The sequence below is a fragment of the Spermophilus citellus genome (assembly GCF_964194105.1).
Source record: "Spermophilus citellus genome assembly, chromosome: 13".
Taxonomy (NCBI): domain Eukaryota; kingdom Metazoa; phylum Chordata; class Mammalia; order Rodentia; family Sciuridae; genus Spermophilus; species Spermophilus citellus.
The window spans coordinates 101,394,241-101,406,983 of NC_138193.1; the positions used below are offsets into that span (position 1 = coordinate 101,394,241).

Sequence of the window (12,743 nt, forward strand, 5' to 3'; positions counted from 1 at the left end):
CCAGTGAACAAGCTGGAGACCTCTGTTACCTTTGTACTTAAACTGGTCAAACACATGGGGCCCACAATTTGTTCAGAGCTGGATCCACTTGTTCAGGGAGCAGCCACCAGGAGAGTGACAGTTCACTTACACGGATGCAATTTTCAACCCATATGCATCTCCAACATCTGGGTGGAGGGAGAGGTAAAGGGTCAAAACTAAAGCCTTATATTAACGTCCAGCTTTTGTGGGAACCAGCATCCCCAAGGCGAAATCGCAGTACCCCCCGAGTTGGGGGCGTGAGCGCCCACACCTACGGCAGTTGGGGGAGAACAATGAACTACAGGGGAGGCAGCTGAACTACAGGGTGAGCGAATTCGGAAATCCAGGCCCCACGCGGGCAGACAGCGGAACACAGCGTTCCGAAACTCCATGCCTGCGCCGTCCGCGTGCCCCCACTGGGAGTCGTGGCTGGGCATAGGAAAGCGCAAGGAGCCAAGGCCCAGACTCAACCGCGAGCCCGCAGGTGGAGGGCGGGGGAGCGCGCGAGCGTGAAAGTGCGCACGCGCAGAGCGCCGTCGGCCCGCGCCCGGAGCGCGGGAGAAGAGACGCAGACCTCAGAGAGGAGCCGCGCCTCGGTGAGTGCTCCCCCCTCCCCTTTCTCCCGGAGTGCCTTGCGCGCGCCGGTGGGCGGGGGGGAGGGGAGGCGGCGGTGGCAGCCATGTTGTTGTGAGTCTCTGTGTCTCACCCTCGGTACTTCGGTGGTTCGGAGGAGGAGGAGGGGGAGGAGAAGGAGAAGGAGGAGGTGGGGTGGGGGGGAGGGAGGTAGGAGGAGAAAGAAGACATTGCCGCCACCGAAGGCGGAGGAGGGGGAGGACGGCCAAGAGCGACGCCGCCGGTGCCCAACGGTCGGTGTTCCCGGCTGAGGCAGCGCGGCCGCAGCAGCCCTGTAAGTCAGCCCGCGCGTGCTTCCTCGCTCGTCCTTCGGCGCCGCGGGGGCTGGCTCCGGGCTTTGTGTGGCGGCCTCGGCGGGAGCAGACCGCCGGCGGGAGGGCGGACGGGGCCTGCGGGCGCCGGTGCCGACGGCGGCCTGGGCCCGCTCGCACAATGCAGGGGGAGGGGATCCGGAAGGGGGTGTGCGCGGCGCGGCCCTCCCGCCGCCTCCCCCGCGCCTCCGCCGGCCGGGCCCCGGGCCGCCGCCGCCCGCCCCGGCGCTCGGCGCTCGGAGAGTGGGGGGAGGCTGGGTGGATCGCGAGCAGCGTGCGAGGTGGAAGTGAAGAGGAAGAAGTGGGTTCGTGAAAACAAGTGTGGGGATCCTCGAGGGCCCCGCCGTCCAGGAGGAGCTTGGGGCAGACCGATGTGGGTATGAAAGAAACAGTGACTCGGGTTCGTGTTGTTTAGGTGCCACTCGTAAGGAATGTTCTGTTTTGTTCGAGGAACAGATTTCCATACTCAGAAAAATATGTAAATCAAAACCTAAGGCAAGGTAAGCGGCTTCAGGTACTTGAGCAGTAGTTTTGTGTCTGAATGGGGTCAAATTTGGGGGAAATCCATTGTGAAAAGTTATGGCCACACACGTGCAGGTTGGTGTTACTTCTGAGAACACAGCGGGAGAAAACCCACTTTTCTTAGCTTTACGTTCTAATGTTTAAACTTTTGGGGGAAGGGCATGAATCGCCGACATGTTAGATGCAATAAGACAAATCACCTCGAGACTTGGTACTTTGAGCTTTATTACTTAAGAAAACTAGTGGCGGAATTTTTTTGATTAAAAAACTTTAAGGAAAACGCTAAAGAGAAATATAATACCAGTAAAGATATTGTATGTCAAGAAAGCAATTTTAATAAAGGGAGCTACCCTTAGAATTTTCAGGGCTTGTTCCTTGCTTAGGTTTGTGTTGCATAGGTGACTCTTCACCATGTGACCAGGAGTGTTAGTGTATGGTTGAAGAAATTCTGGCCAGGAATCCTGTTAAAAATAGAATGATGAATATTTTTAATTGGTTAGTAAGTTTTTGTTTTTATTCACTTAGTATCCATTCTGCTTTTTAAAACTATTTACTTCATGAGTAAATAAAATAATTGATGGTATTTCCCTCATGTCAAGACTGTCTTTCAAATTCCAATATTTGATGAAGTTGAGTTGTGTAGATCTATCCAGTTTTGTTTTTGGTTTGGTATTTTTGAGGGCAGTTATTTAATACACCAAAAAAGTTACACTAAAATTAAAGTTATATATCAGAAACCTTCAGACTAAGTTCAGGTTTTTTTCCTTCTAAGTTTTCTTATTATTGGGTTCCTGAATAAGTCTAGCTATTTTTACCTTCCAGGTAAATTTGCCATTAACAAATTTAAATCCCCTAACAATTTTAGTGGTTTAGTTTTAACATAGTCTCCTTAATTTGTCTAGAGTTCACAATTCCCTTAAATGTTTCAATGTTCAGTGAGATTTCAAAGTAACTTTTTAAAGAATCCAAAAATTAAATACATTTAAATTGATTTTTACAAGGCTAAATTTTCTTAGGCATTACAAATGTATATAATTCAGTCAACACAGATATTGATATTTGAATTTTGTTTTTCTTAAATTTTCCAAACTTGTTTACAAATCTTTCTGATGGTTAAAGATAATTTATCTCCCTGAATATGCACTTATCCAAGTTAGCAAAAGTATTTATGAGCAGAAATTTGGGCCAGGTGGTGACATTCAGAGCCAATCTTTGTGATCAGACAGCCAGCCTCCTTTATGCTTTCCTGGTGCTGGAAATAGAAGGAACCCAGGGCCTTGCACATGCTGGGCCAGAGCTCTGCCACTGAGCTACATCCCAACTCTGCCTCCTTTTTAAAATTAAGAAGTCACTAACAAAGTCTTCATAATTTTAAGTGGAGGTTGGTTCCTATCTGCTGAACTCAGGTTTATGTATTTTGTGGTTTAAAGATTTTGTTGAATTTCGAGGATATGAAAATATTCTGTATTTTTTCATATTAAAATTAATGAGTACAACTAAGTTAAACAGAATTTTTTTAAAAAAAAATAATAAACTACAGTATCTGAATATTCAAATCTCACATGGCTTTGTTTGACTTGAATTCACAGCTTGAGGCCATTTTGCTAACAGGTGTGATTAAGATAAAAATTGTACTTCTATCTGGGCAAATTGATTTGTGACCTATTAAATAGGTTTCTTGCTGTTTATAAAAAGGCATAACAAGTCTGACTTGCCTCCTATTATCCTTCCTTCTCATTCTTCCATTTGGTGAATTTTTAAGAGGGAACTGATCCAGTATGACTGAGGCCCTTCCTCCCTTTCTTTTTGGGAGCCTGCCCCTGCAGAAAACTTTGTTTTGCCTCTTCCTGTATCCACAAGGGATAGACTCCCTTTTTTGTAGAGGAGAGTACAGTAGTTGTCCAGTGCTACTCATGACTGGATTAGAATAATTAGGGGACATGATGTTAGGAAACCCACTTGACGCATACCTAATTTAAGCCTTCCATTGTGGCTCTATCTGGAGTAAAGGAGATGCTTGCATTACCCTCAGTCTTTTTGTCTTTTACTCAGTTCTGAATTCTGGTTTGGTAGGAAAAAAGTTTCCTCAAATCCTATTATTCAGAAGCTAATATTTTAATAGTGATTTTTATCTCTGACAGTATATAGACAGAAAACAGTTTTCATTAAAAACTTTGTGCTTTGTGTGTTGAAAAGTGCATTTATGGAGAGAGATTTTTCAAGCTTTTACAGTAAATGAAGTACTACATTTATACAGGAAGGTGTATGATAAATGAATTTTCTTAAGAGTTTTAGATAGCATTATGTTTAGAGACACAGTTAGTTTTTAAGTGATTTCCCCCCCCTTCTAATAAGTCAAAAGATCAAACTTCTTTATAAGTGAAAAATTAACATTTGGCATAATTAACAAGTATCACCTAGAGAGTGATTTTAATTCTTAGTGGAATTGTAGATAACATTTGTCTTTCATTGACCTTTTTTTTTTTTTAATGGAAAGTTTTGTTTGATTCTTGGCGGATTAATTTTTATATTTTGCTGTGTTTTAAAGAATTTAAAATGATTGGTCATTCAAGCATGTTGGCAAGAGGATTGTTTTCACTTTGCATATTTAGCTACTGTAATCCTACTGATTTTCAGGTTACATATCTCTGGTTTTCACTTAAATTCGTTATTCTATCACTTGTGGAAGGACATAAGATGTGAGTACTAAAAAACATCCACATATGCACACATTATATCTCCAAAAAAAGAAAGTAATATGAAATGATAAAGGAAAAGAGGAATAGTTGACAAGTCAATGTTTTGATTTAATGCAAATAAGATGGGTAGAGAAAATCATTATCTATCTACTTGACAGAATATATATTTGAAACATGGTAGCCTTAAAAAAAGAGTTGGTGGGCTTGGCTATACAATGGTACTAAAAACTATCTAGTTAATAATATCTAGGAAAATAGAATGTTAACACTCAACATCTACAATGTGTAGTGGAATGGGAAAGAAAGGAAGGGTTGTGTGTGAGTATATATATATATTCATTCCTGAAAATACCAATAAATATGTAGAGGACTTGGTTTGAGAATAGATCTTTGTGATTTCTATTTTAGTGGTAGATATTTGAAGAATACGAATTCTAGTTTTTAATCTGATTCTTGATTTTAGGCATTGTTTCGAAAGACTTATTAGGGATCAATGAGATTGTTTTAACTATGCACAATTTTTTTATCCATTTAGATGTTAAAGAAAGTAAAAGACCTTTACCAGGCAGTCAAATGAGGCAAATTGTAGGTAGAGAAAATATGGTCTGTTTTGGATTTTGTTAACCACCAGAGAAACTATATACAGAAAAGGAGATAACTTGAATATCTTCATAGTATTTTACCAGAACTGTCTGTGTAATTAAATGCAAAGCATTTAAGCTTTCTGTAATAAAACTCAGAAAAATCTTTAACACCAATTCAACATGAACCAGTTTAGTTTTGACATTACGAGAGGAATGATGGCTCCAGGTTTTACCTGTTTCTTTTTCTTTTTCTTCTTCTTTTTTTTGTACCAGGGATTGAACCCAGGGGCACTTATCCACAAATCCACGTTCCTAGGCTGCCCTCCCACCCGACCCTTGTTTTTAAATTTTGAGACAGGCCTTTCCTTCCTAGGTTGCTTTAGGACCTTGCTAAGTTACTAAGGCTGGCCTCAGCCTCCCAAGTTACTGGGATTATAGGTGTGGGCCTCCATGCCCTGTTCTTTTAATTTCTAAATTACATGATTTTTACATCAGCAAAAATAGAAGTACTCTAGGCTCTCACTAAAGATACATGGCCATTTTTAAAATTATAATTCTTACCGAGGAAATATTCATGGAGTATTGTTTGAAGAGCATTCAGTATATTTGTTAGTCTGAATATTGTTAAGTTGTATCTCTTCATCAGGATGGACTACCGATACCTGCACACATATTTAAGGTTGCAGGCCTATCTTGTGCCAAATTGTCCTTGGGTTTTGGTGATAATATGGTCCTTGACCTTGAGGAATTCACAGTAAAGTGTAGAGAAAGAATTAAACTTTTAATTATAGTGCAGTACACTATCAATATATCTACACATTATATCTCCAAATAAAAAAAATAATATAAAATGTGAAAGGAAAAGAGGAATAGGTGACAAGTCAGTGTTTTGATTTAATGTAAATAAAGACGGGGGTAAAGAAAATCATTATCATCTACTTGATAGAATATATGTTTGAAACACAGTAGCCTTGAAAAAATTTACCATGGAGGTGATGTTACAAAGGTGCTGTTCTCTCTTTTTTTTTTTTTTTTTTTAAAGAGAGAATTTCTTTTTTAATATTTATTTTTTAGTTCTTGGCAGACACAACATCTTTGTTTTGTATGTGGTGCTGAGGATCGAACCCTGGCCAAATGCATGCGAGGCTAGCGCGCTACCGCTTGAGCCACATCTCCAGCCCCAAAGGTGCTGTTCTTACCTTGGTAGAGAATGCTGGATCAGGAAAAGCTTTTGATAAGGGGTAAAGCTGAATCTTAAAAAATAAGTATAGAGAAGTTACTTTAGCCAAAAGATGAATGAAATGGTATTCAACCAGAGAGACTAAAATAAAAGTGATCTTGATGGGGGAAATTGACAAGAGTTTAAAGTACAGATATATAAGTAGAATTGTCAAAAGGTATAGAGTGATAGGAGCCCATCAGAATGAAGGGCTTCATTTAATATGAACAGTCCTGAAGACTTTGGAAATCAGGATTTAATTTAGGAAGATTTAGATCATATTCTCTTTTAATTCATTACATAATTAACTATGGAATTTCTAGATTATGTTGGGAATTAGGTATATAACTTTCTGGAGGGACTAAGAATAGTTAGATTATGAAACCTTGTATCTGTTATGGGTATGTTGTTGAAAGTATTTTCTATTTACAGCTGTATTTTATAATATCCCATATAAAAATTTTGTTTTAGTGCTTAATGCTAGGAATAAATTTGCCTTTAGGGAATTGGTCTCATTTCTTTTTGTGGATGAGGTTGTATATAACAGTGTTTTTTTCTTCTTTTGTCTTGGATCATCAGAAGTGAGATAGTAAATTTAGAGTTTATGTACTACTTTTGTTGTTCAGTATCTGCTTTGTGCCAGATGAGGTGATGCACTCCTGTAATTCCAGCAGTTCAGGAAGGTGAGGCAGAGGATCACAAGTTCAAAACTAGCCTCAGCAACAGTATCTGCTTTGTTATTTTAAACAAGAATTTAGTTTTTATTTTATTGTGTGTATTTCTTATGAGGTAAGTTGTTGACATTTTTCCATTTAAATGAATAGAGAGTAAATTTTACTTAAATTATACTGAAGAGTCTACCACAGAAACTTTAAAAAATATATATGAATATGTAGTTTGCTACTTAATCTTGAAAGTAACCTAGATTCATTTGGTTTCTTTTTCAGCCAGTCTGTCTAGTTGTTGTTTGTTTGTTTGTTTTTTTGTGGTACTGGGAATTGAACCCAGGACCTTGCATGCACTAGACAAATGCTTTACCACCAAGCTATATCCTCGGTCCTTTTTGTTATCTAAGCAACAACTTTCCCTTTTTTAAACTTAAGTGAGTTTAGAAAATTGGTTTGATTTATTGGGAAACAAAGGATTGCAAACTTGGGTTGGGGTTGTGGCTCAGTGGCCCGGTGAGGCACTGGATTTGATCCTCAGCACCACATTAAAAAATAAATAAATAAAAAAATATATATTTTGTCCATGTGTAACTAAAAAAAAATTTAAAAATGATCACAAGCTCAAGATTTAGTCTTTGAATACGTGAGGAACTTTAAAAATAAAAATTTGTGCTCAGTGCAGTGGCTCATGCCTGTGATTCTAGCTATTCTTGGCAAGAGAATTCCAACTTTGAGGCCAGCAAGGTCAATTTAGCAAGACCCTGTCTCAGAATAAAAAGGGGTGGGCATATAGCTCAGTGGCAGAGCACTTGCCTAGCATGTGTGAGGCCCTGTGTTCATTCTCTAGTATTGTTTAAAAAAACAAAAACATTAATTTATATTTATCAAAAAGGTTCTTCTTAATTCAAAGATTTGTATAACTTGTATATTCTTAGACTATTCATAAGTCATAGTAAACATTTTAAAGCCTTTAGCTGTCACAAGTTAGGAATTTTATAGACAAAAATTGAATCACTGTTCTACCTAGCCTACACGAGAAAGTCGAAATACTTAATATAGGTCACATTCATTTTTCTGTAAGTTGTTTTGGGAATACTACTTAAGTTCTTTTTTTGTGTTGATATTTACATAAAGAGTTAGGATCATACTGGGTTAAAGTTAAAACAGTTTTAATTGGAGGCCTTCTTAGAACCTTTACTGTGATACTAACAGTGACTGGGAGGTTGAGCATGTGCTCAGCTTGCCAGAGAGTTGGGGATTCAGGGAAACAGCATATTCTAAAGGTATTGGACAGGGAACTGATTTTTTTTTTATTGGTTCTCAAAAACATTACAATGAACTTGACATATCATATATCATACATTTGGTTCAAATAGGGCATGAATTCTTATTTTTACCACATGTACAGATTGCAGAAAAATTAGTTGGTGTTGGTCCCAGGACATACATCTGTAATCCCAGCTGCTTGGGAGCTGAGGCAGAAGGAACTCAAGTTCAAAGCCAGCCTCAGCAACTTGTATTGTCTTGAAAAAATTTAAAAGGGCTGGAGTTGGGGTTCATTGGTTAAGTGCCCCTGGTCAATTCCCTGGTACCAAAAAAAACAAAAAACAACCAAAACAGAGTTAGTGAATAAAGACCATGCTTTGAAAAATTCTAAAGAGAGCATCCTTTTAAAAATGTATTAAAGTGCTGGAGGTTTATTTAGCTCAGTGTAGAGCATTTACCTAGCACAGAACTATCCTAGGTTTGATCCTTAGCATTGCCCGAGGGTGGGGGGTGGAGTGTGCTGCTTTAAGTGGTTTTTATTTTTTTTCCATTTATCTCTGACCATCCATTCAAACAGCCTAATTAACATCGCTTAAGTTATTTTTCTGTTTCTGTGTTTTAATTGATAATATGTAACAGTTGCAAATTACTAGATAGCCAAATGTTAAGCATTCAGCCTGGTACTAATAGGAACTAAAAATAGCACAATATTTCTACTATCACTCTTAGGTGATAAAGCTCAGAAACTAGTGCATTTAAGCTATGGTGGATATAGGACCTTTTTCAAAAAAAAAAAAAAAAGAAGTTTTTTTTTTCCTAACATCAATGAGCCTTACAACACGAGAAATACAAAGACAGACCCAGCAGTCTTCTCCTTTACTAAAGTTGAATTATGTATTTATTCATATTTCCCACAAGAGTCATATATTGTCCCCCTCCCTTTCCTGAATAAAAATGGGGTTCTATATATATCAACCAGCATGGTATTTTTACTTAACACCATGGACTTTTAAAATATTAGTACATATAACTTTTTTTTTTTTTTAAACCAGGGATTGAACCCAGGGGCACTTAACCACTGAGCCACATCCACAGCTCCTTCCCTCCATCCAACCGCGCCCCTTTAAAAATATTTTATTTAGGGATGGCGTCTCACTAAGTTCTGAGGCTGACTTTGAACTTGTGATCCTTCTGCCTCAGCCTCCCTCCCAAGCCCTGAGATTACTGGCCTGTGCCAGGGCACCTGGCTGAGTATTTGTACATATAACTTTAGTAATAACTTTTAGTGCATGACCTTTTATTGTTTTAAAATCATTTTCCTGATGTTGAGTTTAGTTTTTTAAACCATATAAGCTGTGGTGTAGTAAATATTCTTATAATAGTCTATTTTGTTATTTTGACACTGCTGTTTGTGTGAGGTAAACTCCCAGAAGAGAATCTTTCGGGTCAAAAGATTTTATATTGATTTTTAACAAACAAAAAATGTCCACCTGTTGTGGTCAGTCATTAATACTTTAGGAAGCAATGTATTACTTCTCTTGGTCTTTGGTAACCCTGTGAGGGAGGTTTTTCTGATTGCAAATCTGGAAATATGATCAGAGGGTTTAAGTAATCCTAGTTCATTCTGCCAGAGACAGCCTTGGAACTATAATCCAGATCTTTTGATGCTGGTTTCTTTTATACCATGAGGAAAATTACCAACCTTTTTTTTTTTTTTTAGTTGAAAAACTGCAACGTTGTGTATATTTTCCTTAGCCATGTAATGATATGTAAGGGTTACATCCCTTAGTCACTCCGGCAGATTAAAAAAATTTCTGTGCCTGCGTATCTCCCCACCCAGAGTAATTTATACATGTGCCTTGGGCAGGTGGGATTTCAGCATCTGTAGGGGTTTTTGTTTTGTTTTGTTTTGTTTTTTGGTACCAGGAATTGAGCTCATGGGCATTCAACCATTGAGCCCCATTCCCAGCCCTATTTTGTATTTTGGTTGGAGACAGGGTCTCACTGAGTTGCATAGCACCTCTCCATTGCTGAGGGTTGCTTTGAACTCAAGATCCTCCTGTCTCAGCCTCCCGAGCTGCTGGAATTACAGGCATGCATATACCACCGCACCTGGCATCTCTGGTTTTTAAAAGCCTAGCAATCTAGATTCTGATGTAATGTGAGGGTTTGAGAACGAGTGATCTTAAAATTGTAGTGTTTATAATTCTTGAAGGGCACATGAAAAGTTTCAAAATGTCTGCATTTGGCTTTCTGGGAATCAATTACAGGTCTTCATCTTGTGTACTAAGAAAGCCGTAATTTTGATCCATCCCAAATTTACTGTGGTATATTTGACCCCAGATGCTTAAACTTTCTATATACCAAAGGTTACCTTTCTTTAGTTATTAATCCTGTCTTATGTGCATTGCTGTGAGAAGTGAAACAGAACAGCAGAACCGGGAGTATTTTGGCCTCCATTGGTATCTTCCAAATTCACATCAGTGATAGTCATAGGTACTAGGAGTAATGACAACATTTTTAAAATTTGCCTTTTCCTGGTGTGTCTTCAAAGAACAATACCAAAATATTTTCAGAAGTATATGAATCACATATATAATGGCATACTGTCAAATATATTTGAGTTTAAATATATGATTCATTTGATTCCGTTTTTTCAGTTTGAGGAGTGTAACAAAAGACGAAGGCAGAATTAATTAGAATGTAACTATTCCTTAAAATTAGGTGATGGGAGAATACTTAGATCTACAGTGCGGTTTTTGCTTTGTTAAAACCAAATTGTCATGAAGGTATGGCTAGAGATATTTATGATATAATAGGTACTAAGTATACATGTAAATTCTTTTATATTGCCTCTAAAACTGCTGGAAACTTACAAATGAAACTAAATGAGAATATTTTTAAGTGATTATTTATTGAAGAGAGATTTTTTCTGTCCTTTATAAGTCATGATACATGGTATGTACGGCAGTATTTATGTTAGGAAAAATATAGTCTTGTTTGCATATGGTAGTAACATACATATTCTTTTGAGAGAAACTTGTTTTTAGTGTTCAGATGTAGCATTTTACTAACTACCCTATGAGGTCGTTGATTTTCAAGTTAACATTGAAGTGGAAACTGTAAATGTGTTTGGTATATATTTTAAATGTTTTCAAGAACACAAGTAGTCTGGGGGAAATAGGCTAAGATTAAAACACAGTAAAATGTAACAATCATGTATTAATTCCCAGATGTGACCTCTGTTAATCTTTAAACATCACTGTGATTATTTTTTATGTGTGTACATATGTACGTACAGTATCCTGTTTTTAGATACGTGTTTTGTTTTTTTTTAATTTGGTGGTACTGTGGATTGAATCCAGGACCTCATCCATGATAGACAAGCAGTCTACTACTGCGCTACATCGCTAGCCTTTTTAAATTTTATTTTTTAGACACAGTCTTAATAAATTGCTCAGGCTAACCTTAAACTTGGGATCCTCCTTCCTATAGCTGAGATTACACACTTAGGCCATCAAGCTCAGCTTCCTGAAATATTTTATCATTTTTTCCTCCATCCTAATAATAATAATACTCTCAGTATCCTCCTTTTTGCCTCCTCATAACTATTTGAGCCAGACTTTGAGGAATTTGTGGGATTTGCATATAAAGAGATAAATAATAAAGAGCCATCCAGGTGGTTGGTACGGTGTAAATTAAAGGGAAATAGGGAGAAAGTTCTTACCACCTGTGGCAGTTTGTGCTTGGTATGGGAAAGAGCATGAGCCTTTTGGAGTCTTGATAATATTGAATCCTTTGCCATGTTAGTAGCTTTGTCTGTTAGGGTAGGAAAATAACCACAATTTCTGTATTTGTAGAGTAGGAATACAATACCTACTTTGCTGCATAGTATGAGAATTAGGTAATAAAGTATTTGGTGTGATCTCTTGGCTTAATATTGAGTGAACCATATATTTTGTTTTTTGAGGGGGAAGTTGCCTGATACAAATTCATCAAAAAAAAAAAAAGTCGGTACTTATTTGGAAATCAGTTTGTAGGGGAAAATTTCACATACTAGTCAGAAATATGACTGAGGAAGAAATAAGTGAAATTAAGTTCTTAGAACAGCTTGGACCCTGAGCCAGTTAACCTGGAGGAGAGTAGTCTCCTCTGAAAGCTGAAGTTATCCATGCTTTGTATTTAAAATTAAAAATTAAAAAAGTGGATATTGTCTGAATTATGTACCTATTCTTCAAGGCCCAGCGTAAATACTTCATTCACATATTCTTCATAATACTTCTGCCACATGTGGTTTTCTTTTGTTGTAGAAATTTTCAAATTTAGAAGTGGACAAAATAGAGTGAACCCCTGAATATCTATCATATTCAACATTGTGTGAAATTTTTATTTCCATTTTCAAAATTTATATTCATATTTTAAAGGAGTATGCATTTTTCCATATTAAAGGAGTATTCAAAAGCCTAAGTTTTCTTACTAATAATGAGGACTTATGAAAATACAATCCTCTGGGTTGGAAAAAGACGGTAGAAAATTGGTCGTAGAAAGAGATTTCTGATTTCTAGGAATGTGTATGTTGATGACACTGACTTTTATGCCAAATTGCATTCAAAACATAAAAGTTGACTTTTCTTTAATACAGTTGAGCTAATAATACTGTCCCCCCAACCCTGTAGTGTTTTTGGTTTGCTAGTGAAATGAGCATATATTCTGTCCCCATGGAGTACACACATAAGTAGAAAATGTAAAAACTGATGATGGGGTTCTTCCTTTATTCTCCAACTAAATGTTAGTTAACTTTGTGTTAACTAACAAAATAC

The 12,743-nt window shown here is 37.7% G+C and overlaps 1 protein-coding gene across 6 annotated transcripts in view; it reads left to right on the forward strand.

Moving 5' to 3' along the window:
• The first annotated feature begins 686 nt into the window (after window positions 1-686).
• The window catches only part of PUM2 (pumilio RNA binding family member 2), an 86,912-nt gene continuing 74,855 nt past the window's right edge, over window positions 687-12,743 (forward strand). For 2 of the 6 annotated variants that reach the window (XM_081264543.1, XM_081264549.1), the window contains exon 1: window positions 734-928. The gene's annotated coding sequence lies outside the window, so the exon portion shown is untranslated. Of the gene's footprint in view, window positions 709-731; window positions 929-1,338; window positions 1,466-12,743 lie in introns of those variants that run through there. The other 4 variants (XM_081264544.1, XM_081264546.1, XM_081264548.1 and 1 more) reach the window with 4 other exon arrangements.